This window comes from Sturnira hondurensis, unplaced genomic scaffold, assembly GCF_014824575.4.
Source record: "Sturnira hondurensis isolate 20B ecotype Veracruz unplaced genomic scaffold, ASM1482457v3 Scaffold0022218, whole genome shotgun sequence".
Lineage (NCBI taxonomy): Eukaryota > Metazoa > Chordata > Mammalia > Chiroptera > Phyllostomidae > Sturnira > Sturnira hondurensis.
This window is the reverse complement of record NW_028094849.1, coordinates 4,621-9,581: the sequence shown is the minus strand read 5'-3', so window position 1 is coordinate 9,581 and position 4,961 is coordinate 4,621. Positions and strand designations below refer to the sequence as shown.

The 4,961-nt window shown below is 40.7% G+C and overlaps 1 pseudogene; it reads left to right on the top strand.

The window, feature by feature from the left end:
• Positions 1-392: 392 nt before the first annotated feature.
• Positions 393-4,679, top strand: LOC118979324 (olfactory receptor 4C15-like; annotated as a pseudogene).
• Positions 4,680-4,961: the final 282 nt, after the last annotated feature.

The following is a 4,961-nucleotide window of genomic DNA, read 5'->3' as shown; positions in this document are numbered from 1 at the left end:
GGCAGCGATGACCACTGAATTACAGGTTCTCTGGCTCATTGTGGATGTGACTACAGAATACCCCTCATCAATTCACTCCAGGAAAAGTGATATGCTTTTGCAATGGAGATGGAAACTCTGTCTCTTCCCTACTGTATATGAATACTTTTCCTACATATAAGCTCTGGCCACTTTTAAGTATTGAATAATTTATTTCCTCCTGAGTTCTGCCTAACTTTCCACTACAACCTTCAATGAATTTCTAAATTGTTATTCTCCTTTATAACAGAAGTGTTAAAAAGATTCATCCATCTTTTCACATGCATGCACCAACTGGTCAATGACTGTGATACAATGGTATCATAAACTGGTCCCAGGTCAATTTTTCTTTTACTCATAATTGCAGTTATCATATGCTTATTCTCGTGGCGTTTGGTTTTTCCTTGAAAATCATGCAAAACCATAGCTTTGTAACAGAGTTCGTCTTCTTGGGGCTTTCACAGAATCCAAACATTCAGAAAATAGCTTTTGTTATATTTTTGTTGAGCTACATGGCAACTGTCAGGGGCAACTTGCTAATTGTGGTGACCATCAGCAGCAGCTCAGTACTCCTGAGCTCTCCCATGTACTTCTTCTTGGCTTTCTTGTCCCTCCTGGATGCCTGTTACTCCACCGCCATCACCCCGAAGATGATTGTTGACTCTCTGTATGAGAGGAAGACCATCTCCTTTTCAGGCTGCATGACCCAGATTTTTGCTGGACACTTCTTTGCTGGAGCGGAGGTGATTGTCCTCACAGTCATGGCCTATGACCGCTATGTGGCCATCTGCAAGCCCTCGCATTACTCTTCTATCATGAACTGGAGGCTCTGTGGCATTACGATAGGGGTGGCCTGGACAGGGGGATTCCTCCACTGCATAATACAAATTCTCTTTGTTTTACAGTTGCCCTTCTGTGGCCCCAAAGTCATCAATCATTTTGTGTGTGAGCTGTACCCATTACTAGAGCTGGCTTGCAGTGACACTCATGTCTTTGGCTTCTTTGTGCTGGCCAGCATTGGGTTTATATGCATCATAATCTTCTCTTTGTTGCTTGCCTCCTATGGTATCATCTTGTTCTCCCTGAGAGTTCACAGTACTGAAGGGAAGCGGAAGGCTCTCTCCACTTGTGGATCTCACATTGCTGTTGTGGTTTTGTTCTTTGTTCCCTGCATAGTCACATACACCGGACCTCCATCCGCTTTTTCTTTTGACAAAATGATGACAATATTTTACACCGTCCTAGCACCCTTGCTCAATCCTTTGATTTACACCATCAGGAATATGGAAGTGAAAAATGCCATGAGAAATGTGTGGAGCAGAATAATGGTACTTTGTAATGCAACATGAGACTGATTTGATGGAGTCTATACTCAGTGTGTGTTCTAAGACACGATGCAGCTGCTGAACGTAGTTCTTGAAATGAAGAGTTAGAGTGGTCCAGGTTCCCTAAGTCTTCCTTGGCTTCAGCACTCTCAAAGCATCTCTGCTGCCTGAGGGGCCAATGCACCATTGATTGCATTGAGGGCAGGTTGGCAAAAGTTTCTATCTTGCTGGCACCCTCACTGTTTCAAAGGCTTTCTTTCCCAGATCCTAGGAAAAAAAAAACATAGAATTCCAAGGAGTGCTGAGTCAGTGTGTGAACATGTACCCCTCTATCCCTCCTCCTCCTTCTTATCTTTTTTTTTCTGTCTATTCTACCTAACACTCCCCACTCAAGCATTTGGAACTGAAATCTTTGGCGATCTGGGGGTGAGTACTGCTCTGGCTGTTTCCTGCTGTAAAAGGGACGTTCAGAGTACTTTAGGTTCTGTCTACTCGCTGCCTTTTGGTTGGAGGCAGTGGAGGGAAGTGTCTATCCATCAGCCCATGATAGGTGTCCAGAGCCTGAGGTCCCAGCCATGGGTAGTGATCTCTGCCTCTGCGTTCCAAATGGCTGAAGAGAAAGGGTGCAGTCCGAGTCAGCATCTGAGTCACAGCACCGTTTATGTCATAGGAAAAACTCCCAGAAATTTGGTTCTTCTCCATAGTTGGTGGGATTTACACCTGGGTTTTCAATTACCCTTTTCCATGATTCATAACTGCACTGTCTATCTGGGTTTGGGCCAGTGATATTGCAGTAGATCATAAAGACAGAAGGAGAGTTCTGTGATGAAATCTTGCATCAAACTATCCTCTCTAGTATTTTCTTTTCCTTCCCCTCTCTGTCTCTCATTGTGCTTCCCTGTGATTCTTCTTTTTTTGGTTCTGCTCACTCTCACTGTCCTCTCTCCTGTTCTCACTTCACTCATTCTCTACTCTTGCCTCTTCTTCGCTCTTATTCATTTAGGTATCTATTTTCTGCTTTGATATTTGCTTCACCACGTACTATTCACAACTTGATTCTGAAATTTGACAATAAAATTAAGGTAACAATTTGTGCCTTTCTTGGAGGGCTCAGGATTTCTCTTTTCTAGAATTGGCATGATCCTAGCAAGTCTTCGTAAAATTTACTTGAAATGGGTGTGAGTTGTATGTAATATGGATGGTGAATGCTAGAGAGAGAGGCTATCTAGTAGTATCCCACTCTAATTTTAACCTAACTGTTCTTGGAAAAACTTCCTTCCTTCCTCCCTCCCTTCCTCCATCCCTTCCTTCCTTCTTCCTTCCTTCCTTCCTTTCTTCCTTCCTTCCTTCCTTCCTTCCTTCCTTCCTTCCTTCTGTCCTTCCTTCCTTCTTTTCTTCCTTCACTATTTATTTATTTTTATTGTTTTCCAAGTACCGTTGTCTCTATTCCACCCCTCACTCCTCCTCATCCCAGACATCCCCACTCCGCACCCACTTTTGATTCTGCTCCTCTTTGGTTTTGTCCATGAGTACTTTGTACATGTTCCTGACAACCCCTTTCCCCTCCCCCATTATCTCCTCCCACCTCTCTTGCGTTGACTGTCAGTTCATTCTTAATTGCAGTGACTCTGGTTATATTTCACTTGGTTGTTTGTTTTGTTGTTTTCACAGTAAATGAGAGGGTCATAAAACTATGATAACTTTACTTGATGAAATAATATGTAGCAGAAAGAAAGAAAGAGTCCTACTCTTTGCTAAATCATGGATGGAACTGGAGAGAATTATGCTAAGTGACATAAGCAGGCAGTGAAAGAGAAACACCACATGAATTTACCTCTAAGTAGAAAACAATTCTGTATCTCAGGTCAAAGTTCCCACATTGAAAGGACCAGGCACATAGGCACATTACCTTGTAAAGGAATGTGCAGGTCATATGAAATAACAATAGTGAAAATTATTTGAATAATAAGTTTATAGCAAAAGAATAATATATAATCTATGATTGTGTTATTCAGTTAAAATGACACACAGTAATATAAGCAACTGGTGATAGAGGCATTTGTCTATCTGGGAGAAAAGGGGAGACTTGTATTATCAAATGTATTTGAACTGGTTTAAATTTTCAACAGGTAAAAGTAATAATTAAAGAAGGGAAAATTAGATTCTTCACTATTGTGATGTACCCTCAAATCAAGGAGTTAGGAAAGGGCAGGAGAGTTAGGAAACATGAATGAATTCAGTGATAAAAGCTATGAAAGTGTTGGTCTGGTTCAATGTGTACATCTTGTCAGGAGCTAAGTTCATGTCTTATGCCCCCAAGACTTGTCTTTATTTATTGAACGGAAAACAATATAGAATTTTATGATCTGGCTTTCATGGTTGTCCTACATCTGTCCATAATTTTATCTCTTACAACTTTTTGATCAATGACAGCAGTGTTTAGGCAGATCATCTCTATGTTTGATCTCTGTTATTGATCAAAGCAATATTTGTGGTCTTCCCAATTCTTTATCTTCCAATACTGTCAGGGAACTTTCTCAATGTAGTGACTATTAAAAACAACATGTCCCTTGGGAATCCCATCTATTTCTTCTACCTGTCCTTTGCTGATGTCTGCCTCTGTACAATGACAGCCCCAAGATTGATTGTGAATGCCCTTTCTCAGAAGAAGAACACTTCCTACAATGAGTACATGACTCAAGTCTTCATAGTCCACTTCTTTGGGTGCACTGAGATCTTTGTGCTCATCCTCATGGCCTTTCATTGCTACATTGTAAGTCCTTGTAAATCCATTTGTAAGTCCTTGCAATACCCAACTATCATGAGCCAGAGAGTGTGTGGTGTGTTGGTGATTCTGGCCTGATGGGATCTTGTATCCACTCTTCAGCACAGATTTTCCTAGCTTTGCAATTGCCCTTTTGTGGCCCCAATATGATTGACCATTATTCTTGTGACTTGTAGCCCTTGTTGCAACTTGCCTGCATGGACACATATGTGATAAATTTGCTGGTTGTCTCTAATAGTGGGGCCATTTGCATGGTGAGTTTTATAATCCTGCTTATCTCCTATGTTGTCATCATGTACTCTCTGAGAAACCACAGTATAGGAGGAAAGTGAAAAGCCCTTTCCGCATGCACATGCCACTTTATCGTGGTTGGCATATTTGTTGTTACATCTGTATTGATATATACACATCCACCAACCACGTTTCCAGTAGAGAAGATGATAGCTGTATTTAATACCACTGGGACATCCTTGCTCAACCCTGTGATCTATACATGGAGGAATGCAGAGGTTAAAATTGCCGTGATAATTTTATGATGTAACAAAGTATGATTTCAGGTAATAAATTGCATATGGGGACCCCAATATATACTTCCTTAATATCTTAATTTTATTTCATGAGAAGGAAAGGTAAAATATTCTTTTGGGGAAATAAACAAGAAATCTGAGAGGATTGCATTAGAATATGGTTATTACTTAAAGTTCATAATCATTTTGAACACCCTGGGATGATCCTTGCTTGAATTCTATCAAGATTTGGTCATACTCCTTAGGTAATTTAGCTTCCTATGCCTTCCTTTTCTTCTTAGGAAAGAAAAGTACTGACAAATGACA